The 27,484-nt window shown below is 42.4% G+C and overlaps 1 protein-coding gene across 24 annotated transcripts in view; it reads left to right on the top strand.

The window, feature by feature from the left end:
- The window catches only part of RBFOX1 (RNA binding fox-1 homolog 1), a 2,073,113-nt gene that overhangs the window by 1,592,681 nt on the left and 452,948 nt on the right, over positions 1-27,484 (top strand). The gene's annotated exons all lie outside the window — the stretch shown is intronic.

Raw genomic sequence — 27,484 nt, 5'->3', positions numbered from 1 at the left:
TCAGTTGACCCTCTGCCTCTCGATCTCAGCTCAGGTCGTGATGTTGCTGTTCATGAGATTGAGCCCCACATCAGGCTCCACGCTGAGCTTGAAGCCTGCTCAGGGTTCTCTCTCTCCCTCTGCTTCTCCACCCTTCTCCCCCACTCATGGTCTCTCAAAATAAATAAATAAACATTAAATAAAAAAAAGTATGTTCATGGTAATTCCTCAGCCACTGTAAATGGTTTTCAGTTGCCTCTTAAGATGAACCTTATTGTGGTATCTTTGACCTAGATCGTGAGCTTTGGGGGTCTGAGAGTTTAAAACTTTCCTTAACTGTAAGCTGTGTGACGCTATTGAAGGATTGTCATTTTATTCCTGCTTTGTAAACACTGATGTTCTTCTGTAGGGAACTTGACTTGATTTCTACAGCCACAGATAAAAAACAAAAAGTAAAATCCTTCCTCAAGCCGGATTTCTTCATGAGACGATCTCACACGCACACTTGCTGAACTTCCTCATATCCTTGGTTCCAGAAGGCTGAGCAGCTGCTGAATATCTCTTCTCTCTCCTTGTCCTGAACGTTTTTGCCCTTTTCCAGATATTCTGTTGTGAACTGTTGCTCTAGAAATCCGAGGATAAGAGGCAGTCCTAATTCTTCTTGGTGAGAAAGCAAAACCAGAAACTCCCTTCAGATTCACATAAGTGAGAAAGGAGAATTTAGCTTCAAAATATTCCATAGATGCCAAGAGTATACAAAGAGGAGGAAGAGCAGCCTGAGCCAGTAGAATGAACCAAGGACCAGCAAAGGCATCTGTCCTCAACTCTCAAGACCCTTTTCTTTGCAGCTTATGGCCAACCCATTGGATTCGCCCTTCTCTCCACCTTGCACCTTGCACGCAATCCTTCTGAGATGCTCCCCACAAATGCTCATATTATTGGTTCTTTTAGGTTAATTGCATTTTGGTTCATGTTACCTTTTCCAAAGGCCTTCCCTGGCCATACCAATCCCATGCTGTGATCATACATTATCTTACTTTCTTCGTCTACTCATTTACCATCTGCTGCTCCCACTAGACCCTAAGCTTCTGAGAGCAAAGACTTCTTCTGAACAATGCTTTACATATACTGGACATGTAGCAATGTTGTTGAATGTATAGTATTATAAATAAGAGAACGACATCCTGGATTCTAAATTTTCCAGGAAAGAGAATTAAATTGACCCAGCTAGGATTGGTATTCAACCTTGGACCTATTAATTGAGGTACAAAGGGTTGAATCACATAAAACAACCGTTGCTTATGTATATTTGTGTCTGAGAGGAGATTGGCTTGATTTAGGGGAGCCATCATGGATGAAAGAGATGTATCCCCAATAATTGTAAGTATACTACTGTGTTTATGAGTTTGCAGGGGATAGTGAAAGTAGGGGTTGAGCTTCTAATTTGGCAGAACAAACAAGGCTAATTGTTCTGCTTGAAATTTCATACCAGCTGCTGAAGCCCACTGGTCAGCATGGAATTATCCTGAACCCAAAGTCTTTTATTTATTTATTATTGTTATATAATTAAACCTTCACAGGTCAATCCAAACTTTAAGTACAACTGACGCTTTGCACTCTTTCTCCCCCTTTACTTCATCAATACTTCTGAATAAAGGTGTGTGTGTGTGTGTGTGTGTGTGTGTGTGTGTGTGTGTGTGTTATTTTCAGGTTCCCAGAAGCCTGCATTAATGATCTCATAGGCGCCTGAAGCAGGAAGGTGTACTCAGAATACAGGGCCAAACCATCTTTGCCAGGCAGGACTTAGGGAGTAGCTGACTCACACAGAAAGTGAGCAAGGGCTGAGCATTACTGTTCAAATAAAATTAATAAAACACATGGAGAACTTTTCATCGTATTTAATTTCCATTTGGCAAGGAGGTACTTAACACCTCCTGTTGTCAGGTGTCATTTTAGGTATGAATGTTACCAGGTCTCGGCCTGCATGAAATAACCATTCTAGTTTAAGGAGTAGTTTAAAAGATATAAAGTAAACCAGTAAAGAGAGGGTAAGATTTCAGACTGTGATGGGGTCATTCAGACAGTGAGGTGGGATGCTTTGAACTGGAATGACTAGGGATGATACTGATGCGAGGGTCGGGGGAGGAGGAAGACAGGATCTGTGAGGCGAGCCCAACAGTGTGAAGGCCTGTGCATGGTCATTAGCAGGAAAGGGTATGGTATGTTTGAAGAGCAGAAAAAGGGCCGTACATGTCTGGAATGAACCCCAAGAACAAGGGGGAGAGGGGATGGTGGAGGAGCAGATCAAGGAAAATTCTTTGCTCATGGTAAGGAGATGGAATTTTAGTCTCAGAGCAACAGCCTGCCATTTGAGTGGCCTGAGAGAGGGGGCATCATCCAATTCACAATTTTCAGGAACTTTGTGGAGAGTAGACTCAGGAGAGGGGAATAGTGGAAGCATAGGGATAATGTAAAAGATTTCAGCAGAAGGCTGGGGGAGAGATGATGGCAATCACAATATATCCACACATTCACCCCATGACGCAGGACCTCTGTTTATCTGCATTGCATGTGGGCTTTTACTTCCCCCATAGTTACCTACAATCCCAATCTCATGGTCAAACATTAAATAATTTAAGTGTGGCTCCTTAAACATACCTTTCTGACAGTCCTTTTCATGTTAGTAAATAGTGTGGTACTGCAGTATCACAGGGTCATAATATACAGGTCTTGATCACATGGGTGTACCTAAAGAGATATGAACCCCCATGAATGACTGTGAACTCTTGTGAAATCTTTTTTTTTTTAAGAATCTGAGTAATGGGGACCTACAGATAGAGTTTGGACTTTCAGACTCAGAACAACGTTAGTTCTAAGTTTCCGTGCTTCTATTTGTCAATCTGAAAACCTTAGACAAGATCCTTAAACTCTGAGTGTGTGTGTGTGTGTGCGTGTGTTGAAGGGGATACTAATTAACCACAATAATAATGCTTACTCACAATTGTTAATAAGTATAAGAATTCTTACTTTGTGCTAAATGTGTGCTTGAAACTTTATATATATTACCTCGTTGAAGCATTGCAATGACAACATGATATGCATATTAATGTCCCACAGTGCAGATAAGGAAATTGAGCCTTAGATTACGTAATACATTTGAAATTGTGCAATAAGTACATGGAGGAATGTCCATAGAGTTTTATCTCGTTACATCCACTGAACGGATGGGGATATTATGGGATAGTGTCTGGCATAGTTTCAGCCAGAGTGGGTACTTGATAAGTTTCGTGTTATATATCGCTCTGCGGATTTCAAATATTTATGACCACAGAATTAATTCAAAGGAAAGTGAATTGAAGGAGGTGTTTGTGTGTAATTTTTTTTCCCTAATGATTCCACTGTACCCTTGAGCATCTCCACGTTTGTGTTTAATCACAGAGTCTCAGCCATGATGTTTCTGACAGGTAATTTCCTTAACGCGTTTGACAAAGGTGGATTGCATGGAAGAACATTGGATCCCATGCTTTTGTCTGCAAGTGACAAGACTAGATTAGAGCTATCTGGGTCTAGTGCCTCTGACGATACTGCATTATGGGTCATCTTTGTGGACACACACATTCTTGGGTAGATGGCATACACCATTTGCAAGAAACCCCACCACTTTCATTACACCTTGAGAAACATCCGGGCAGATATTTGTGTGTCACAATCGTAAATCAATTTAGTCCTCAGAGATAGACCTAGTTATGCCGTTTATCTCCAAATACACTTTTTTTTTTTCTTTTTTCCTGCTATAACCAAAAGTGTTAGATGGTGAGCACACATGTCAAGATATTGAACTCCTTTCAGGTTGTAAAGCCTTTACACCAGCTTGCGTAGACCCGAGCCTCACAGATTCTTGGTGAGCCATGGCAATTTCGGTTCCATACCATTTCATCCCTAGGTACCAACAAGCCCAATCCATTCTCAACAAAAATGCGGTTACCCAGTGGAGACTCACTTCCTGACCCTTTCTCCTCCTCCTCTCAAGCAGGTGCCAGCCTTTAGCAACTATGGTCGGTTGGTGTGTGTGAGTACAGATCCAGGGGGCCAGAGAGGCAGGGTCAGGGAACTCTGGTGCCTCCGGGAAACACAAATGCTATTGTTTCACAGAAGGTCTCCTCAAGGCTACTCATGGCACCTGCTGTCAGCGGTCATTCCATGCAGCATCATGGCACGCCAGAAATGGAGGCTTTTTTGTTGCCAAGCTACTAGCCGTGTCTTCCACTTGAACTACAGGGTCCCTACTGTGTGCTTCCAACCCCCATTGAGAAGAATGTTCTGGTTCCATTCTTTTTATTTTTCATTTTTTTAAATGTTTATTTATTTTTGAGAGACAGTGAGAGACAGAGAGTGAGCAGGGGAGGGGCAGAGAGAGGGGGAGACATAGAATCGGAAGCAGGCTCTAGGCTCTGTGCTGACAGCTCAGACCCAGGACTCAAACCCACGAAAGCAAGATTATGACCTGAGCCGAAGTCGGACGCTTAACTGACTGAGCCACCTCCATTTTATAAAAGCATTTTTATTATGAAAAATGCCATGCGTAGAGAAAAGGAGAAAGAATGATACAGTGATCATATACTGACATTGGGATTTAGTAATTGTGCAGATATGTGCAACCACTTTAAAGAAAGTTTCCAAACATCATGAAACTTACTTCTTAGTAGCTAAAGAGATGTCTATGTGTGTGTGTGTGTGTGTGTGTGTGTGTGTGTGTATATAATATTATACATATTTATACATATCATATATATATATATATCATACTGTATAAAACCGCAATATCATTAAAATAATACTACCATCAAATATCATCTGTATTAGGATGTACTCAGTAGTCTCATTAATATCTGTTATAACTTATTTTCAAAACCTAGTTCTGTAGATACTTTGAACTACTAAAATTGTAGATAAGGTACAAGGGGGCAGGTGGCATAAAATAGGACATAAATATATTTTTTCTTTATAGCGCACCTGCCCTTCCTCAGTTATTATGAGAGATTATCAATCACTTTAAAATTTGTGTGAAGTCTTTTTTTTTTTTAATTTTTTTTTCAACGTTTATTTATTTTTGGGACAGAGAGAGACAGAGCATAAATGGGGGAGGGGTAGAGAGAGAGGGAGACATAGAATCGGAAACAGGCTCCAGGCTCTGAGCCATCAGCCCAGAGCCTGACACGGGGCTCGAACTCACAGACCACGAGATCGTGACCTGGCTGAAGCCGGACGCTTAACCGACTGCGCCACCCAGGCGCCCCGTGAAGTCTTAAAAAGGAGTATACATATAATTTAGCACTATGGGGAAATCCTTTTCACATCATGGAAACAAATATGGCTCCCTATAAAAGAATATTTATCAGCATTTTTTGTAATGGTGAAAAATTGGAAATAACCTAAATTTCTGACACACAGAATTGGCTAATTTATGGTGGTCATATTGGACACTGTTCACAATGTATTGTCAGTAAACAAAGCAGATTCCGCAACATGGCTCAGGCAAAATCACACCACTGTAAGAATTAGCTCACAAACAGAATAGAAATCTTGAAAAATTTTTTTTTTGGTTTGCTAACCATAGTTACCTCTGGATAGTGGGATTGTAGATCATTTTTAGTGCATTTTACTTTTTCTTTAATTGCATTTTCTGAATGAAATGTGGAATGTTTTGCTGGTTGCATTAGAGAATTTTGACGAATTAGCCAACTCAGCTACAGATGTATTATTATGTAACTGGAAAGGATAGCAGAGGCACAAATGTGATGGAATGAAACATCCTTGAAATGGACCATGGCTGAAAAGCTGGAGAAGGTAACTGAAGTGCTTAGGCTAAAATGAAGAAGCCATAATGCATCTTCCTGTATTTCCTTTGGCTTTGTAAGTCTTGCATTAAAACACTCTGATGTTGTCTGAGTAGGGTTTTGTTAAAAACTCTGAAGTTGAAATTTGCATTGCAATTAGTTTTAAAATGCCATTTGGAGGAAGCTTTTAACTGCCTGTTAGAGGGGTCTAACAGACCCTAACTGAAGTCCTGCAGGAAGTGTGTGTGTGTGTGTGTGTGTGTACGCGCAAGCATGTATAATTTTCTCCCACCCCATTCCCTGAGTGTTCTTTTATAGTCTAAGCAGACGGCAGATCACACTACTGACTTGTCCCATGAGCATTGGCTCAGCACAGCACTTTCGGTATTGCCATCCTGAGCTGCTTATGTCCTCATATCATTTGGGGGTTCTAATGAAGATCTGTCTCACAACTGCAGAAAGTATAGCCATGAGAGATAGCGTAGGGCATACTGCAAAGGAATAGAGGAATGACATTGAGTTTGTGGTTAAAAGTGCACGTCCAGAGTTAGGATCTTTCAAAGAAATGGTTAAGGACACAGCATAGAGACCAGCAGCAGCTAGGGATTGGAGGAGGTTCTTTGACACTATGGAGGGCTGTAGCTGTAGCCTGGGAAGCAGGATAAACCATCCAATGAAGGTTTGGTTCAGGAACTCTAGCCAGAGGCAGATCTAGACTTTTGGGCATTCAGAGGGAAGGCTGAGTGATTCCTATCTGATGAAGCCTGGGAGGGTGGCATCTCCATAGTGAGCATGCTCTCAAGGCACACTGATTCAATTCGTTTCCCCAATTCCAGGAATGTATTTGCCCCACTCCAAAACACCTCCTTCCAACACACACACACACACACACACACACACACACACACACCAGAGGACATGAGGCACTCTGTGAGGCATAATTATCTCTATCCCATTACCAATCTCTTAATTAAATCTCTCAATTAAATCTCTTACTTTCTAAACCAGCCTACCACTGGGAGGAAGATACTGTAGGTTGTAAATCACTGGGGAAGTCCAGGTCAGCAGCCTCACGACTCCCAGACATCTGCGGGCAATCTGCATAACTTTCCCAGTACATCTAGTAATAAAGTTTTATTTCTTTCCACCAGTTTTCTCGAAGAATCTGTCCTAGCCCATCTATATCCTGATTACTTGTGTGTCTGGATGGGTCCAACTGAAATACAGAAGACAAAAGGATCATTATCCTGATTGAAATAGGATTGGGCAGGACATCAATGAGCACCCCAAATGCAGAGTTCTTTGTTGACTGATTAAAAAAAGTCTCAAGACTTCCTAAAAGGTCACTAAGGAGTAGAATACCATTGATAGAGTAGCTTGTGCTTAACACAATTAAATTTAAATGCATTTATAATTTTTTTTTAGTTTAAAATAAAAATCCTTTCAGGCAGAGTCAACTGCCCTCATTCTTTTGTTAGGCTTTATAAGCATTGATCCTCCTCATTGTTCAATAAATTCCCAACAGAGATTTTGACTTTTCAGCCAGATACTTTTTTTTTCCTGAATAAAACTCTGATCTCTAGATTATGAGCTAAAGGGATATGGGAAGTGACCTAAGTTAGAAGACCTAAATTGAAGGGGTTGGGCATACAAAGGGATATAGTTGGCCAGAAGTTAGCAACACTTGAAGTATTCCACCAGCAGATCGACTGATAGGGAGTATTGCTCTCCTCCCACTGTGGTTCTGTGTGGTGCGTGTTGTTCACTGGAGCACACAGAGTTCATATTCATTGTATCTTTTTGTGTCGTTCATATTCATTGTATCTTTTTGTGTCATTCATCTGTTTTAAGAGTTAAAACAGACTTGTCTACAGACACATGCACATGCTTGCATGCATGTGCTAAGGAAAGCTTGGTTATGCTTCAGAGCATGTTAACTATTCAGACAATAATGAAGGAAGCTTTTTTCTTTTTTTAGAAAGAAATGGGTATTCCCAGGCTTCTCCCAGTCTTCTCCATTAAAGGCTTGAAAAAGGGGCCCAAGGTGTATATTATATGCCCCCTCCTCACATTCACATAGGATCCTGCTGTGATCATTCCAGCTTAGGGACTCCTTCGGTATGATCTGAACATTATGAAACTGTGCTTCATAACTCAGGGGAAATCTGTCTTCATTCTTTACCATCATACTTAACTGTTTATAGCCAGTCCTCTCTTCTAAGAAACCCCTTTATCCCAGTCCCACTTTGTAAATATGGAACTTTGCCTTAAGAATGGATTTCCCCAGTCTTTAATATTTGATTGGAGAAGTATTTCTGCTCATGGTACATCGGAAAGCTGTTTTCCCCCCTCTTTCTAATAAGAACTATCATCCATTGCTGACAAAAGATCTCCACAGCATTTCCTGGGTGCTTTGGAATATGTTGTGACAAATGGCATCTTGCGTTGTACGACCGTCCTCGTGGCTTGTAATACATCGTTTAATGAATTGATCACAGTGGAATGTAAAGATGAAGCAGCATTTATTTTGTATGTTATATTGCATATAATTTTTAGAGTTGACATTTATAACCATGGAGGCTGTTATTTTACATATCATCTTCAAACCATATCAGCCTTAAACACATTTAAATTTAATAAGCAAGTAGATTAGATTTGCTTTTAAGCTAGGCATATCATTACAGTGCGTGTTTCCGGCAGGAGGGCACTCTCACGATTCAATACGGTCTTTAGTTGTCTTAAAGAAACCAAAATTATACAGAAGGGGGTTAGAGCAGACGCTGAAATAATTAAGTATGAAGCCCATATACCCTTTGATGGACCACTGTAAGCAGGGCCCTCCAACCGTTAAGGCAAAAGAGTCCATTCAGTTTTCTTAACCATCATCAGGCAACTCTGAGGCTGAATGCAGGCCTTGGGAATGAAATGCAAATTCTATAATAGGAACATCATTGTGATAATAATTTATTAAATTTCCCGAGCCGTCTCCCTCTGAGGAGGGCAGCATGATGGCCCTGGTGATTAATTTTCAACATCGTTTAACGTTTTATTAGAGGGAAACAGTTTGTAATCTATTGATGCCCTTTCTGTACAATTCCACGAGCTGTTTTCAAAACCAGGAGGAAGGAGGGAAATGGGGGAGTGTGAGAAGGATTGCTGGTCTCCTGCTACCCAACATCTTAGACTCTCCTGTGCTTTCCTGCCATTTTGTTGTTTTGGCCTCACGGGAGCTTGTTGGTGTTTGTGAAAGGGGAGAGTTCATTTGTGAATCTGAAGTTAGGGGAAGTGCAGTATTTGGGGGGAGGGTTCATCTAAGAGACTTGGGGAGGGGGGGTGCTGAAAGTTGCTGGATTGGGGCTTCTCAGCATCCTAGCAATGCTTACCTAGAGGCTGCAGATACACATACCTGCAGAGCCCAAAGGTCCCCTGAATAGACATTATTCTGCCAGGCAAGTACTTGGTGGCACCATTCACTTCAACCAAATGTTGACTTGTTAGAATGGAACTGTAAGGACAGTAAAGAGAAATAACAGCAAAATGCAAGGTGAGACCCTGGGTGGGATCCAGGCCCAGAAAAGGGAGATACGTGGAATAAACGAATGAACCCCCATTGTGATCTGCATTTCAGTTACCAGTATTGTCCCAGTATGAATTTCCTGGCTTGGATCACTGTAGTGTACTGTTAGGGGAAGCTGCATAAGAGATGCACAGGAATTCTCCTGTTATTTTTTGCAGTCTTTATGTAAATCTAAAACTATTTCAAGTTAAAAGTATTTTTATAAGCAATAAAAGGAAAATGTGGGACATATCAAACATACTGGTAGGAGAGATTATGTTCAAGGGTCACCTGCTTGACACATCCCTCTGGGACAGTCTTACACACTCTTTGAGAACAACATAAAAGCAGAGAGAAAGACCATGTCTTCTGTTCTTTGTGTCGATAGCTTTCTCACACTTTGGCAGTGTGGTAGGTAATATAATGCCATATACCCCAAATATATTCACATTCTAATCCCTGGAGACTGTGAATAGATTAGATTACATGGCAAAGAAGAATTAAGGCTGCAAATAGAATTAATCTTGCTCATCAGCTGATCTTGAGATGGAGAGATTATCCAGGATTACCTGGATAGGCTCAATATGATTCCAAAGGTCCTTGTAAGTGGAAGAGGGAAGTGCCCTGAAAAAAACTTGACAGGCAGTTGCTGTCTTGAACATAGAAGGGAGCCAGGCACCAAGAAATGCAGGAAGCCTCTAGAATTCCAGAAAAGGCGAGAACACAGATTCTCCCCTAGGGACTCCAGAAAGGAACCCAAGCCCCCCAACCTTACTTTTAGCTCAACGAGACCTGAATCAGATTTCTGAGCTACAGAACTGTAAGCTCATAGATTTGTGTTGTTTTAAGCCATTACATTTGTGCTAATTTGTTACAGTGGGAACAGGAAACAAAAACAGGCAAGTGTTCAATATAACAGCAAATGGTGATATGGTCCTTACATGTGCCAGGCATTGCTATAAGCATTTTACATTTTACATAGTACTCAATCTAATGAGCTGGGTACTACCTGGTACCCTGCTTTATAGATGAGGAGACTTTGCAGAGAGATGTGAACTTGCCCAGTGTCATACAGCTGGTGTGTAACAGGGCAGAGAAGTACAGGTATGAGGTCCATGTCTGAAATAACAATCTGGTGTATTAGCACTTTGCTCTGGCATAGCAAAGCTTAGCAATAGATTATGGTAGTATATTTAGTTAATTTAAAATTGGGAGAAATGTCTCCACAGTAAGGAGAAAGTGAAAGACTAAGTTGTCTTAGAGAGGGAGCTAGAAATAGGAGATATCCTAATAGCAGTTGAAAAGACAGGAGTCCATCTTTTTTTTTTTTTTAAGAAAAGTATTGTCTGGAAACTGTCTTTCCCAACGTATAAATCCTATCAGATTATTATGGATTTAGGTGACACAGAGATGCTATTAAATAACATTAAACCAATCCTTTGGGGACAGAGTTATTCTGTTCTGAATTTTCTTTCCATTTTCCTGTTTATGTTATTGAGAAACTTTTCGTGTGGTGCTAGGGCATCTTAAACATCTCTCTAATACTTGATGATCCCCATTTTTAATATTAAAATAGAGGCCTCAGGCTCAGTGTCTGCAGGTAATGGTAGCAAGATTTTAATAACTTGTGATTGCGTTGTACTTATTTTATGGTTAGTCTCTATTTGGAATAAGTGATACTATTTTTCTTCTTTTCCATTTATAGTATTGGTATAAAGTCGCCTTGTAAAAATAATGTGTTTAGTGGAAACTAAGTACACCAGTGTAAAGTCATATTAAGCAGCTGATAGTTTATCATTATGACACATGATGGCCATTTAGCGACAGTGGCAGAAAGATGGCTAAGGTTTGGGAACATCTGATTCTTTGGGGCTGAAGATTTCAAAGTGTTGGCTGTAATCTCTAAAGGGCTGTTCTTTACTAAGTTGCAAGTTCCTCAACTATCTTTCAGTCTATTTTCTTTTGCACCTCGTCACCAGAAATAAGTAATTTCTTTGGATTTTGAAAGTGGAGGCAAATAATTTTTTTTCAACATTAAATTTGATTGGTATTAACTGATTCCTGTGGTCTTTTTTTTTTTTTATTAAAAAAAAATTTTTTTTCAACATTTATTTATTTTTGGGACAGAGAGAGACAGAGCATGAATGGAGGAGGGGCAGAGAGAGAGGGAGACACAGAATCGGAAACAGGCTCCAGGCTCTGAGCCATCAGCCCAGAGCCCGACGCGGGGCTCGAACTCGCGGACCGCGAGATCGTGACCTGGCTGAAGTCGGACGCTTAATCGACTGCACCACCCAGGCGCCCCATTCCTGTGGTCTTTAATTTGCTTGCCGTTCATTGTTCTGCTAATTCTAGCACCAAAATTTCTACAACCCCTACTTTATGACCTTTTTTAAAAAGCTCTTACTCTCTGTTAGCCTCACTGTGTTTTGTGCCTTGAATCGAGCATGGGGTTGGACTTGCTACATCAAGAGCTGAGCTTGTATTCTGCTGCTGGTCCAGCTTTCCCGGGATAGCCTTTTATTTGGTGATAGGAGAGAATGTCTCTTACTAAGCCTCATCCTCTTACATTGCTTATCTCACAGGCTTGCAGGATATGGTTTCTTGTGAGAATACTGGTTGTGCTGTCAACCCTAACCAATTCTAGCAAGGAACTCATGTGCAAACTTTTTGTCCACCACATAAATTCCAGGTCAGACGAGGTGAGCATTACTGCATGGGCAGGGACAGGCACCTGACATCTGGCACCACATCTGGCATCTGATATGGTAGAACAATACCATGACTCAACGGCACACATTTGGAAGAGTTAATGTGTACCGAAGATGCTCACAGTTTAAAGAAAGATGCTTGGCTTATATCCCTTATAAATGGATTACTGAATGTAGCTTAGCCCACGTGACAGGCTTTTCCTTTCGTTCTTGGCTGCATTTCTGTTTGTGGCAGGATCTAAGGAGTTTCTCCTGGGCCCAGAGCATGTGGAGAATGTGAACATCATCTTGCTCAGCCTTGCAGAGGAGGTTTTGAAGCTTCATTGGTTACTGTTTTGTTTTGGTCCTTCCCCTCCCTCCATGGCTTCATCCTATTCTTCTCCTTCCCCTTCCTACTCTTCCTTCTTTAAAAAAAAAAAAAAAAAAATTTAGTGTTTATTTTTGAGAGACAGAGAGAGACAGAGCATGAGTAGGGGAGGAGCAGAAAGAGAGGAAGACAGAATCCGAAGAAGGCTCCAGGCTCCGAGCTGTCAGCACAGAGCCGGATGTGGGCTTCACACTCACGAACCGTGAGATCATGACCTGAGCCGAAGTCGGCACTTAACCGACTGAGCCACCCAGGATCCCCCAGTTCCTTGTTTTATTCATTCAAAGAAAGCAAAAGCACAGGCTTGGTTTAGCAATTTTGAAGGCTGCATCAGCATGCCCAGTAGTCAGAATGGCAACAGTAATAATAGTTATTCTGGCTCAATACTGAGCATCTGTGTGTGTTGTCAGAGTGCTGCCCTTGGCACTGGTCATGCTAAGTTTACTCTCACCTTCCATCCTGAAGAGCTCTCAGCAGATCGTTTCTCCACCTTGCCCTGTACCCCTCTTCCTGACCTAGCCCCATTTCCCCCACTTGCTTCTCAGTGCCCAATCAAGAGTCTTTTGTTCAGACCATTGACGGCCTTGAAAGTGCAATAATCCAAAGGTCCACATACTTCACAAATGTTTATTAAGTACCTACAACGTCCAAGGTTGTGCTCTTTACATGCATGAGCTCACTTCATCCCGACAACGACCCTGAGAAGTAAATATTTGTATCTCCATTTTTAAGAGGAAGCTGGTATCCCTACCCTCAAAGAATACTTGGTTAGGAAGAATAGACAGGCCTGTGTAACTCGAAGTAAAACTGAATGACGTACTTATACGTGGGCACAGGCATCAGGCTGAGAAGGGTATCTTGGAAGGTTGGAGGAGACAGGGGATTTCTGGACAGGGTGTTGAGGATAGGTGGGCATTTCCAGATGGAAGATTTATGGAAGGATGTTTCAGGCAAGGAGGACAGCATTTGCAAAGGGAAAGGGAAGTGGAATTCTGAGCAAAGATAAATATGTACTGCTAAATATAGTTGGAGTGGCGTGCAGAGGGGAAGTTGGGTTATCTGAAATATATAAAGCCAGTGGCATCATATTGGTGTGCAAGTCAGGGTGATTTTTAAAGAGGATTTAAAAGGCTCCATTTCATAGGTGTATACCACAGCCGGTCTGAGGAGCCAGGCTGTTCATCTCTCTCTCCTAACACCTCAACACATGCATTATTCCTTCTCTGTCTCCCCTAATTGTCCTTTCTCCCTACATTCCCCCCCTTCAACAGGCCTTTTACCCCGCATCCTCTGCTTTCGCCAGGCTGTTGGAACGAAGTATGATGTGGTTCCTTTAAGCCTCTCCCACAGCTGTTCTCCTGTGGGACAGAGAAAAGGAATAAGAAAAAATATGGCTCTGAGCATCTCATGCTTCCTGTTGTTGTATTTGAAGCAGGGAGAGGTGAGCTTGCTGTTGATTTTAACACCTGCTTTTGGGAATTTCAGAGCTTCTTTCTGTTTCTGGAGTGATCTTTTCTTGAGCACAAAGTTAAAAATGGCATCAAGAGAAAGGAGTGTTAAAACCTGTGAACGAAAATTACTGTTACTCTGTTGAAAATAGGTGACAGTTCCTCAAAAAGCATAGTTACCATCTGACCCAGCAACTGCACTGCCAGGAATACACCCAAGAGGGTAGCAACCAGGTCCTCAAACAAAAAGTTGTACATATAGGTTCATACATTGTTCACAATAGACAAAAGTTGGAAACAACCCTGATACCCATCACTGGAAGAATGAATGAACATGATGTGGTATATCCATACAATGGAATATTATTCAGTCATAAAAAGGAATGAAGTGCTGATAAATTCAATAACATGGATGAAACCTGGAAACATGGTACTCAGCGAAACAAGCCAGACACAGACAGTCACACATTGTATGATTGTATTTATATGAAATGTCCAGAATAGAAAAACCATGGAGACAGAAAGCACAATGGTGGTTCCTAGGGGAGGGGGGGATAGAGAGTGACAGTTCAATAGGTAATAGTGACAGTTCAATAGTGACAGTTCAATGGGATTTTCCTTGGTGATGATGGAAATATCTTGAAACTAAATAGAGGTGCCTTTACGCAGTATGTGAATGTGCTAAGTGCCGCTACATTGTAGTTTAACATGGCGAATTTCACATAATGTGAATATCACCTCCATTAAAAAAAAAAAAAAAAGGCACTAGTGCAGAAAACTCAGCATAGGTTCCAAGGAAATGAGCATTCTGAGTTGCACACAGTTTGCCAGTACGGACTGTGCTTACAAGAAGCCCCCAGAAGTTGATCCTTGGAGAAGCTAAGACCATTCGGAGAGTGGAAAAGGAGGCGGCTCCGAGAACCAGCCCTCATTTTCAGTTGCAAGAGGCCAGTGAAGTATGACCACCAACATCACATGGCCATCCTCCTCCCCAGGGAAGTTGCAACCTGGGAAGGTGACAGCTCATAATGTCAGAAACCAACGATGAGAAAATTGGAAATGGATGGAGTTTTATGGCAATGCATTTTTAACTCCACTTCAGCGTAGAGGGGATGTTTTAAGGAGCTAAGAGCTTAAACCAGACAAGATTTCCTCCAGTGTGATAATAAATACACCAAAGTGCCCTTTTATGTTTAATAATTCAGGATCCACTGAGTGTTTAAAGGTTTTCCTGTTTTATCATTTGAAAAATCGAATGGTAATCGGTTAAAAAGTAATAGATGAGAAATGTTTTCGAGATGGGCCCTGAATCATGCACTTTAAAACGTCTTTGGAAATGGATGTCTGTGTGTTCTAGGTAACAGGCGCCCGAAGGTTTGGAAGTTTCAGCACAACCAAACACTTGTCATGCCTTTGGGTGCTTTTATTTGGAGAGATGACAGCCCATTTCACATGACATTGGCCTGTAGTCTGAGCGGTGTTTGAGCAAAATTAAACTAAAAGAACACTGTGGGACTGCTTTTGCAGTCAGCCATTCTTAAATGTGCTCAGAATGTAGACAGCAGCATTGATAGAGCCAGATTTCTGGAAAATTCCAGAGAAGAGGCTAGAAGCCAGGCCGTAGCAACATTTTATTGTCAGGGGCATTAACACACGGCATCAGTAAGAAGGGGTTTGAGTTATTCTGGCCTGCAAATTGGTTCCATGTGGAACATAATGCTAAATTCTCGGAGGCAGCGATTTCTAGAAAGGAAGCGCCATGCCTCTTGCAGATGATAAGAATGGTCCTATGACTCTCAGATTTAAGACAGGTGGATTTTCCCAGGGAGGGGAATGGAGAAGAGGGTGGGCCTATGGCAATACTTAATTAGCCTGTCTTATCATAGAATCTGAAAGGCAGAAAGAATCCATGTGTGTTCTTTTTTTTTTTAATTTTTTTTCAACGTTTTTATTTATTTTTGGGACAGAGAGAGACAGAGCATGAACGGGGGAGGGGCAGAGAGAGAGGGAGACACAGAATTGGAAACAGGCTCCAGGCTCTGAGCCATCAGCCCAGAGCCCGACGCGGGGCTCGAACTCACGGACCGCGAGATCGTGACCTGGCTGAAGTCGGACGCTTAACCGACTGCGCCACCCAGGCGCCCCAAGAATCCATGTGTGTTCTTAAACGTCACGTTGGAAAGTAAAAGTCACTACTGTGCTTCATTTTTGATCAGCAAATGTTACTGCACCTGTGTTTATGATGTGCCCATCAGCCACTGAAACATGCACTGGGGATACTGTATTACCCCACATGGACAAGATCATTGCTTGTGTAGAGCTCGTATTTTCTGGTAGAGGAAAAGCATTCAAGAAGGAATTGTGACAGAAACTGCCAGCTGCCTTTCCAATAGCCACTTATCCCTTCTTTCTTAGTAATTGACCCCTTGGTAATGGGCCCCTTAGTCACAGCCAAGATGTCCAGATTAAAGGAAAATAATACTGTGTTCTCCAGCTTTCCTAACAGAGAGGGATCACCAGCAAGATGGCAATGGTAATTATTAGGTGTGGTTTCTGGGAAAACCCTTTAATAGGGGCTGACTCACAATGCCAGGAGCATTCTTGTGTTCTACCCCTTTCTCTCTCCTATATGAAACCATGTGTTATTGAGGCCACTTTGAGGATGGATTCCATATCCTAAGAATGGTGGTGAAAAAAAAAAGTAGAAGGGTCAACAAGATTTACGATGGACTGCCTTGCCCCAGACTTCTTTTAGGGGAGAGAGCAATAAACGTATGTTTTGTTTAAGCCCCTGTTATTTCAGAACTCTAAATAGTAACCAAACCCAATTTTGTGAGTTTGAGGAAGAAGACACAATTATAAAATAATTTCAGAAAGCGAAACCTTCTCTGTGGGCAACAAAGAGAGATGGGAGAGAGACGAACCGGCTAAGGGGTGAGGCTACTCTGGAATGGGAAGGGAAGAGACTCTCTGAGGCATCAAAGGCAAGATGGGTCAGGTTTGTGCAGGTCTGGAGGAGGAACACTTCAAGCCAAGGGGATGCCAGGTGCTGACGTGATCAACGTGGCATAACCAGGAAACAAAAGAATGTCAGAATGGTCAGAAAGTGGTAGAAGATGTAGAGAATGTCACCAGATGATGTCAGAGAGACAGGAAAGACCAGGCCCCGTATGTTCTTGTAGGCCATGCTAAGAAATATGGGTTTTATTCTGAATAAGCCAGGAAATTCTTAGTTTGATATAGGCAGGAGAATGATCTGATATTTCTTTACAAAGCTCATCCTGGCTGCAATGTAGAAAGTGGGCAGAACAAGCCGGAAGTCAAAAAGATCTTTTAGGTGGTGATTGTAGACCTCCTGGCCAGAGTTGATTGTGGGATTGATGTTGGAGGTAGCACTCATAGAATTTAGAGCAATTTGGGAAGTCAGTGAAAACCTAAACAATCCATGGTAGAAGGATTAGCATAGATGTAGCTCTATATTGCCTTTGGAAGAATCTCTCACAAGTCTACCTATTAGAGCCCCTTGACTGTGTGCAAAAAAACCAACATGGGTTACTCAACAGCAGCAGCAAAAAACACAAATCAAAAATGGGCAAAGAACTTGAATAGGTATTTCTGCAAGGAAGGTATACAGATGGCCAATAGGCACATGAAAAGATGCTCCTCTCACTAATCACTAGGGAAATGTCAATCAAATCATAATGAGATACCACTTCACATCCATTAGAATGGTTACCACTAAAAAAAAAAAGAAAAGAAAAGAAAAACCAAAAATGACAAATATTGGTGAAGATGTGGAAAAATCAGAGCACTTGTGCTCTGTTGGTGGGAATGTAAAATGTGAAGCTACTGTGGAAAACAATATGACAGTTTCTCAAAAAAATAGGATTACCATACCATTTAGCAAATTGACTTGTGAATTGTTTCAAAAGAATTGAAAGCAAGATCTTGAAGAGGTATTTGTACATCCATATTTATAGCAGCATTATTCACAATAGTTAAAATGTGGAAGCAACCCATGTGTCTTCTGATAAATGAATGGATAATTCATACAATGTAGTATATTCATACAATGGAATATTATTCAGCCTCAAAAAGGAATGAAATTCTGACATATTCTGCAACATGAATGAACCTTAAAGACATCATGGTGAGTGAAAGAAGCCAGTCACAAAATGGCAAATACTGCATGTTACACTTATATGAGGCATCTAGAGTAGTTTGAATCATAGACAAAGTAGAGTGGTAGTTGCCAGGGACTGAGGGAGAATGAGGAGTTAGTGTTTAATCAGTACGGAGTCTCACGTTGGCAAGTGAACAGAGTTTTGGAGAGGATGGTGGTGATGATTGCATAATATGCATGTACTTAATACCAGTGAATTGTACACTAAAGCTAGCTTAAATAGTAAATTTTTATGTCCTGTATGTTTTAGCAGTTAAAAAAAAAAAAGGAAAAAAAAATCAACATGGGTTGCTTGCCCCTGGGATTGCAGTGAGTTCTCAGCCAGTACCACCTCGTCTATCCTTCTCAAAGCTGAGAGCAGGTGTCTTTATCTGTGCGACCCAGCCCACCATCTCACTGGCAAATGGTGTCTCTGTGTTTCCCATTTCCCTCTGCAAATATCAGCTTATTAATGACTCTTTCTCAAAAGCCCCTTCAAACCCAGTAAAGGCAGACTTCTGCCTTGAAAAGTGAGACTCCCCATCCACTGATTTAACTGGAAATTTAAGGATGTCCGGAGAGCCAATCCTCGGGGGGGGGTGGGGGTGGGGGAGGGGCTGAAGTCAGAACTAGTCAAGGAGGACACATGCACATTTACATATGATTTGCATCTGCTTTACATAGGGCTGCACAAGCTGTGCTGTGTTCTCAAACATCACTCACATTATATTTTAAGACTGTCGCAATCTTTGATTAACATTTAGATCTGCAGTCTGGGTACCTCGAACTTCTCCAGCCTTCTATGTTTAAACCAGCTTCATCCTTTATCCATGGGCGGTGGGAAGTTCAGTGCCCCTCCGGGTAGCTGCAGACGCCTGGAAGGACTCCGTACTTTCTCACAGTTAACACCACCCATTCCAATGTTCTGTTCCTGCCTCTAGCTCATCACCCCTTTCTCAGACCTACCCCGAGCATGCAACATCACCCAGGCCATTGTGCATAGCGACTTTTTAATATCAAGTTAGAGATGATGGCAGAATCACAGTCCTAGAAGCAATTTAGAAGTCAGTGTCAGTAGCAGCCTTGTTTTTCAAAGTTCCTTAGTGTTCTCGGGGAGTGCTGACTGGAAGTTTTCCCCCTTTACATGGTGACCTCTATCCTTTCTCTTTTCCCCCAACCCTTTCCTCCCCTTCTCTCCCCTTCCTCTCCCTTCTTCCCTTCCCATTCTCTCCTCTCCATTCATCTCCTTCTCCTCACTTTTCTTTTCTCTTCTCTTTCAGTGGACCATGGGTGAGCCACTCCTGTCATCCAACAGACATGCATTTTGTGCCTAATGAGCCAGTAAATAAGACGTACAAGTCACTACCCTCCTGAAGTTTAGTGTTGTGCTGACAGATATACCCCCAAAAGTAAATAAATAAAATCAGTGAATAAATTGCCCCTGCCACAGTGAGAGATGATAGGGCATATTCAAGAACTTATGGAGGGTAGCCAGCTGAAATGGAAGGTTGGGAAGATGCCTCCATGCAAAGGTCAGGGTAAGGAAAAGCTAACATGGAAGGACAGAAGGACAAAGCCCTAAAGCTGAAGGATGTCAGCGTGTTCCAGAAAGATGAAAGAGACACATGTGGATTGGGAGTGGGGGTGACTTGCAGGCAAAAAGAGACATGAGTAAGGAAGAAGAGGCAGGTGGGGATATACCTTATAGGGCTTCTGATGCCCTATTACATATGGATTTCACTGTTGGTCTGTTTCATGTAGGGGTGTAACAGAACCTCATGCATATTAAAAGCATATCACTCCGATGGCTCAATGGAAAACTACCACCCTTCTCATTTTTGCCCTACTTTTCTCCATGTTCCTGAGCTCATGGTTTCTCAGGGGCTGCCCTTTAGAACTCCATACCCCTCTTGAAGAATAATGCAACTTTACCTTCAAGCTATTTCACGTGTGTATGGGGGGGGGGCAGGCAGAGAGGTGGGGGCATTGGGGGGCATTATGCCACCCCCCTAGGAGGTTGAGGTAGAAACTCAATCTCATGGAATTTTGATTTCCCTTATATTGCTTCCTCTCTGCCCCTCCCCCAGTGATATTAAGACAGAGGCTGAGAGATGAAGAAAATCGCAAAAGAGATGAGCATTGGCCAGATGAATATTTTGGAAAATTCCAACTGAGTGAAAACTTACAGAGATAAATGCAAAACTTTCAATTGTATGTCTCGGCCCACCATGTTTATATTTCTGCCATATGTGTTGATAATGCATGACACATTTTGAAAACTGGATTTTCATGCCTTTGTAGTCATTAATAGTGTTGACATAAACCTGGTCATTCAACCTGTGGTCTTGGTGATAGGCAGAAGGACTAGGAAGAAAAGGAGGCCGCTGAGTCTTCCTTCTAAAAAGGGCAAAGGTGAGTACAGGGACCCTAGTGATTGTCTCTGGGAGAATTGGTACCTCCCCACAAGGGAAATGTGTGTAGCAGTTACAGAGGAGCAAATACCGTTCTGCTTACACATCCGAAAGCAAGACAGTCATTAGTGCCTACTCCTCAGCTTTTGTGGTGGAATACAGGAAGATCGTCTGGCTTTGTCATATGATTCTGTTGACAGCATGATGCGTCTACAGCAGATGGTGTTCTTTGAACACAGGTGTGCCTTGGCCACCCTGATCAGAGTCGAATATTTTGTTTTAGTTGAACCAACATCAGGAACTCCATAAAATGCTTAGCAGATTTAGGTAAACACTTACATTACCGTCTAATTTGGAAAAATAATCCCCCCTGTATAGTGATAGTTAGTGTCAGAATAAGCCAGGTGATACAGACTGATTATCTTTCTAGGCAAACTTAACAGGTAAAATAGATTTAGTAGGGAATAATGTCTTGATATTTTGGTGTTTGCACTGCAAGGATCTGGCTAAGTAAAAGATGGGGAGTAAGTGGGAGTTTTGAGATTGTATGCAGTGTAATGTGTCTTACTTTACATTGCTTAATACACCTACCAGACCCTTTAGAAATACACTGATAGCGTTGTTAGCAATTAGGGCATTTGTCTACGGTATTTTCCTTTTTTTGTAAGAGAAAACTTGCAAGCTCTCCAAAGTGTGTTGCCCACCATACCATAACCCTCTGCCAATCATATGGGTTAAGGCAGATTTTATTGCCAGTCATATTGTACTCCAGTTGAAGTGTTAAGAATGCTGTCTTATCCCTCAGCTGGATTAGCTTTAAAAGGTGATCTTGGAGTCCTGTCAAGCACAAAGTGAGGATTTACGAAGTGACAAACACATGGCCACGACATTTACTATGAGATTTCCCATAACTGAATTCCCAGCTCCTGGCCAAGAAGAAATATGCAATGGAAGAACTCGAAGGAGAGCATTTTAGCACAGACACATTTTAAAAGGCAGGCAGTTCTTTTTTGTGTGTTTAGGTTGGGATTTCTAAAGAATCAAACAATGCCATTATCTGAAAAAAAGCTGGGGAGGCAGGAGCAATCATCTTGACTTGGAACACCAGTTTCTTTCTTTCTATGGCCACGGTCTATCCCCTCTCTGTGTTATAGGCTCACTTACAGTGCTCAGGGCTTCATGGCCTTTTGCAGCCAATTTAGCCCTTTGTAGCTCATCATAATCTCATTCCTCATCCCAGCGACTTCAAGGGCTTTATGGAAATACCAGACAGATGTGTATGTGCTTCTATAGAGCCTTCAAATAACCCCATCCATCTTAATGGCATTTCTTCGCTGATCAGCAAGAGGTTTACATTGTATTTTCTTTTACAGCATCTTCATTACCTTTGTGTCTTACATAGCTGTCCACTTCCATGTACGCTGCATCATCAGCCAGGCTTTATGGTGGTTCCTCTGGTCACGCTCTGGCCCTTCATTCAGCTAGCTTCGGGTTGATCAACCATGCATGTTTCTGAGCAGACAGAACATGCTTTTCATTAGTGCTCCACCGTCCCTTCCAAGAACCCTTACTCCACTTTCCATTAGACTCACATGAATGGTGGAAAGAGGGACTCCACAGCATAAAAAAGCCCTAACAGAAGCTTTATTAAAAGCGAATCCGACACACCCCGGATCAGCTCCTAACGGTGCCTGGTACATGACAGACGATCCGGTGAATATTGCTTGAATGATGACATGATTGAATTACTGATCTTGCTACAAAAAGTAATGAGATGGAAATAGGGCCATTCCAGTTTGGGCCCAGATGGGTAATCAGTGATACTAGGACTGTAGTCTTATAGTAAAACAGTGGTCAGTGGTGGGGACTATTTCTGTAACCTGAAGAAAGATGGTAGTAAAGAAAGTTCTTACTTTCTTTTTTAATAGAACCCAACCATTGCATAGCAAGTAGGGCAGTCTCTTCCAGCCCATGCAGGGCTAATCTGTCTGTTGGACCCAGTTCAAGTGGCTTTGTGCTAGAACCTGCACTGATGGAGGGCAGTCGGCCACCATCTGTCACCAGAGACCATCTTACTTCTATTTAGGGGACAGAGCCACTGCTGCAGTGGAGGCCAACTCCAAGGGGCTTTCCTTCCCTGTCTCTGTGTCTTAGGAAAGCTCATCAGTTGCCTATTTGGGGCCTCTTGTAAGTGGAATTTATTTTGTCCATCACGCACTGAACTTAGTGCGTGCCATGCTTTCTAGTTAGCTGCAACTTTAGGCATCACCAATCCTGCAGCAGATAATGGAAAGAGACCTGTGTGGTCTCTGCAGCAAATAATGGAAGAGACTCAGACTGGAAGACTGAGTATTGTTATTTATCTCTGGAATTTGGCTTTTGGAGGCAGGGATCTTACTGGAGCTAAGGTAGCAGATTGCCACCAATTCTCTCACCATCTATTATGGGGTTGAATTATGTTTCCTCCAAATTCATATGCTGAAGTCCTAATGTTTGAAGTTTCAGATTCATGAGAAAATAAATCTCTGTTGTTTAGGCCCCCAGCCCCCAGTCTGTGGTCCTTTGTTAAGACAGCTCTGGCAAAGTAATACATCACCCCACCCTAAGTGTGTTCCCATGGAGAATGTGGAAGGACTGACCCCACAAATTGAAACACAGCTGAAATATAAAAGACTTCTGGCAAAGACTTGCTGATGTGATTGTGGGGGCCGGCTAGGCAGGTCTGAAATCCAGAGGGCAGGCCATCAGGAGGAGCAGTCTGAGCTCTCGGGCAGCAGCAGACACGGCAGTGAACAGGAGAAGAAATTTCTTCTTCCTCAAGGAAGCTTCAGTTCTGCTCTTAGCGCTTTTCACAGATTAGATCAGGCCCACCAAAATTTCCGAGGATAATCTCCTTTACTCTAAAGAGACACCTGATCGCTGACATTAATCCCATCAACAAAATACCTTCACAACAAGAAGGAAATTGGTGTTTGATCAAATAACCAGGTGCCTAATCAGGTTAACACATAAAATTGACCGTCCTAATGATGGTGATGACAAGTGCCCTCCTCCATTGTACTCTCCGTGGGTGTCAGTCATGCCACTGAGGTTCTTACGTGTATTATTTACATTTTTATCCCTATTATTATCCTCATATTATCTATAAGGAGGTTCAGGGAGGCTAAATGATATGTCCCAGGTTGCACTGGATTAAAAAGTAGGTCTGTGTGATCTTCAAATCCAAGCTTTTAACCCCTGGGCTGGTAGCTGTCAGAGAAACAGAAATCCTGGGCTCTTAGGTTCCATCCTTAATAAATATAGGAAACAGTAAAAACTCCAGGGAACATCTTCCATGTAAAAAGCATCCCATGAATCTGAAATGAGGGAGAAAGAGCATGTTGCTGGAATCTGGAGCCACACCTGGGAAGCAATGCTAACCTCTTTTGTTTCCAAGGGGAAATGAGCAAGAACCTAAGTTACGGTAATTCCTGCACTGGTGGTTTTTGGGGACATTTCCTCTTCAGCTCACAAGCCAGGTGGGCAGGAGCCTGAACAAGGAAGCCTGAGAGGGTGTTCCCTGGGCCCTTGTCTCTGGGCGGCTGTGAGCCCTCATATCTTCCTCCAGTCCGTCCCCGCCCTGAGCACGCTGTGGTTGCAGCATTTCCTAATATAAATGCAAGCAAAATAAAATTAGAAATGTGCCAGTGGGAGAAGCCAGCTACCCACAGGCGCCGTAAATTGCCTTTCTCTCTTACCCCTCCTCCCTTCTGCCCACCCCCTCTCACCCCCATCCAGCCACCCCGAATAACCTGCCTTGCCTGGCTGAGTCACTGTTGCTGGAAAAGCAGGGCCAGGGAGGTTCCACACAAGTCAAAGGAGTGATGATTAGCCGAGGATCAGCAGCGAATAGCTAAGGGACCACAAGAAAGGTGATGTGATTAACCTGTGTGGGTGGTGGGTCCAGAAGGGTTGCTTGGAGCAGACAGCTTGAGTGAGTCATCTAGGGTCAAGAGGAAGAGAGAAGCACAAGCTGCTAGATTTTGTCATCATGTCATCTACCTTTGTGCACGATTCCTTTGTTTCTGCTTTTCCAATGTTGGCACAATTCTTTACTCCCAGGGAACGTAATCTGTTGGCCATACCATCAGTGGTTCAGTATTTGATGAGTGAGAAACACCTGTTATATTATCATCCTCCCCGCAGACACACTATTTTAAACGTGTAGGTATACTTCAACCTATGCAGAGGCTACTTTAGGGTGTAGGGAATTCACAATCTAGGTATACTCCAGAACGGATTTTCTCTACGTTGTCAGGATCCCTAGGGCCTGGGCACTGACCTTTTTCCAAGCAGAGGAGCCTCAAACCCCTGGGAGGCTGAGAACTCTGGCATAAGGCATCTTCAGCAGCTGCTTTTTTGTTTTTGTTTTTGTTTTTGTTTTTGTTTTTGTTTTTGTTTTTGTTTTTAAGAAAGTAGTAGCATCAATACTTGAGTTCATTGATGATAAAGGGATACAATGCTAAGATGATAAAGATGATGGTGACCTTATTAGTCACAGAAGCAGTAATGGTTACATATGATCTGTTACTGAGCTATTTATTGCTTTGCCATGCATATTTTGAGAACCATCCCATAGAACATGTCACTTGGTCCTCCCCCAAGTCCTGGAAGACAGTATGATTGTCCCATTCTTGCTTTTATAGATGAGAGGAAATAAACAAGAGCCAAATTGTTGAATAGCTTGCCAGGATTATGCTGCTAATGGGGGTCGAGAGTGGCTGGTTTGTAGGTTGTCTGGAGCCTAGAGTCTGAGCTTCTAACCACCTTGAAACCCTGCCAGAAACAGGGGACGTGCAGGACACTTGGGATAAAATCGTGAGCAGAGGGAAGGAGGCACCTTATTTTCCGCTTCACCAGTGGTTTTCCATTCTGCTTTCCTATTAGGGTCTCTTGGGATACCTTAAGAAATAGTGTTGTCTGTGTCCAACTTCAGACCAGGTAAAGATAATTTTAGAGAAGAGAGGGTTGATGGAGAGCCACAGTGGAGAACCACTTCCTGAGATCAAAGGTTTTTAAAATGTGGTCTATGGATCCAACTTCAGTAAGTCTGTTCAGAGTTTTCATGCATGAGCATTTATTGAGGGTGTGGGGCATGGCTTTTTCTAATTCTCAAAGGTATCCCATAATGCCAACAAACAAGCCAAGAAAAGATGGGAAATCGTTGCCTTGGAGGATGACGGTAACCATCACGGCTTTCAGTGTAGAGCCTACTGTGTGCCAGACACTAGAATGGGCTCTTGGGATAAATCTCATTTAATCATCCTAACAGCCCTGGTATTGTCCTACTTTATATATGAGGGAGCTGAGGTTCCAAAAGGCCAGGGAACGTGCCCAAGATGTCACCATGAATAAAGGATTGAGCCATAAACCAACTCAAATCTATTTAATGCCAAAGCCAGTTCTTCCTAATAGACTTCCCTGATGGATGAGGGTTGAAAAAGCCTTGCCCAGAAATAGGGAAACAGACTCAAAGACAGCTAGAGGGCTTTGCCAGCCAGAGGGCATGCAGGAACTCTAAAGTGGTGCATTGTTAAGGAAGTAAAATATTCCAAGTTTGTACTATATAGCTCAGGATTAATCTCCACTGTCCTGAGGAGCAAGAGAGAAGGAATTTGACATTTCCCTCTTGCCTGGAACCTGATCCTTCCTGGAAGCTTCTGAGCTTCCTTATGGAGAATGTCTTTTTTGTTTGTTTGTTTGTTTGTTTGTTTTTGCTTTTTGCTTTTCCTGCCACCTTGTTTTCTTGGTCTCTGACCATGTATCAAGCAAGGAAGTTTTCTAATGAAGCAGATGTAGGCCCTTAATTTAATCAAGAGTATGTCTTCCATCCTATTTTCTTCTAATCTTTCTTCCCCGAAGGACTTATGAAATTTCATTTCTTATGCACCTGGGAGGAGGATGTCCTTCACAATGACACAATGATCTTACCCAGAAAATATGTTTCCCTACATAGATCCCTGTGTTAGCACATGGCATGACCTTGTTTCAAGCTAAACACCTCTGAACCCTCCTCCATCCCTGCCTCTTGCGTCACCTGCTCTCCTCTCTCTCCATCTAGTTGGTCACAGGTCCTGACATGCTTCTCAGGTCGCCCGTTCTCTGTCCACCACAGTATGCCTTTGTTCCAGACCTCTTGTCTCTCTCAGACAGGAAACCACCATGGGTCCTGCTTGCTCAGCCCTGAACTTCTCTTGCTGCCATGCCAGCCAAGCCATACTCTTTCATCTATGTCCAATCATGTCTCTCCATACTCGAGACTCTTCTCCACATGCTGAAAATGCACCCATGCACACACACAAACACACATATACAAATACAGTTGGCTCTTGAATAAGCCGGGGTTGGGATGCCAACCCCCTGTAAATCCACATGTAACTTATTATTTTTTTTATTTTAGCGAGAGAGCACACGTGAGCTGGGGATGGGGCAGAGGGAACGAGAGAAAGAGAGACAGACAGAGAGACAGTCTTAAGAAGGCTCTATGCTCAGCGTGGAGCCCTGATGTGGGGCTTGATCCCACAACACTGGGGTCATGACCCGAGCCAAAATCAAGAGTCAGATGCTCAACCGACTGAACCTTCCAGGCACCCCCATGTAACTTTTGAGTCCCCAAGCATTTAACTCTAATAGTCTGTTGACTGGAAGATTTCTCAGTAACATAAATAGTCAATTAATACATATATATTCTGTATATTTTGTACTGTATTTTTCATTTAACTCTATTTATTTTGCTTGAGAGAAAGAGAGAAGGTACAAGTCAGGGAGGGGCAGAGAGACAGGGAGAGAGAGAGAGAATCCCAAGCAGATTCCACAAATCAGTGTGGAGCCCAATGCGGGTCTTGAACCCACAAACCGTGAGATCATCACCTGAGCTGAAATTGGACATTTAACCAACTGAGCCACCCAGGTGCCCTTATATACGATATTCTTAACAATAAAGTAAGATAAAGAAAAGAAAATGCTATTAAGAA

This window comes from Puma concolor, chromosome E3 (assembly GCF_028749965.1).
Source record: "Puma concolor isolate L17-30 chromosome E3, mPumCon1.1.hap2, whole genome shotgun sequence".
Classification (NCBI taxonomy): Eukaryota; Metazoa; Chordata; class Mammalia; order Carnivora; family Felidae; genus Puma; species Puma concolor.
The sequence above is the reverse complement of the archived record's forward strand: the minus strand, read 5'-3'. Positions and strand labels throughout refer to the sequence as shown.